The following is a 224-nucleotide window of genomic DNA, read 5'->3' as shown; positions in this document are numbered from 1 at the left end:
GACACCAGGTGTTCTCACCCCCCAGGGCAGTCGCACAGAATCCTGCCACAGTTATTCACTCCTCTGCCCTCCACCAGTTTCCTGTGCTCAGGGTGCCTCCAGCCCCGCTCTCCTCTCACCCCATCCCTCAGAGGTTCCCCTACGCTCACCTGCTTGGCCCCATCTGCAATCCCAGCCTACTCCCTCCATTCCCTATCCCATCCCTGATCTCATTCTTACCCACC

This window comes from Antrostomus carolinensis, unplaced genomic scaffold (assembly GCF_000700745.2).
Source record: "Antrostomus carolinensis isolate BGI_N321 unplaced genomic scaffold, ASM70074v2 scaffold10450, whole genome shotgun sequence".
In the NCBI taxonomy this organism is placed as follows: Eukaryota; Metazoa; Chordata; class Aves; order Caprimulgiformes; family Caprimulgidae; genus Antrostomus; species Antrostomus carolinensis.
The sequence above is the reverse complement of the archived record's forward strand: the minus strand, read 5'-3'. Positions refer to the sequence as shown.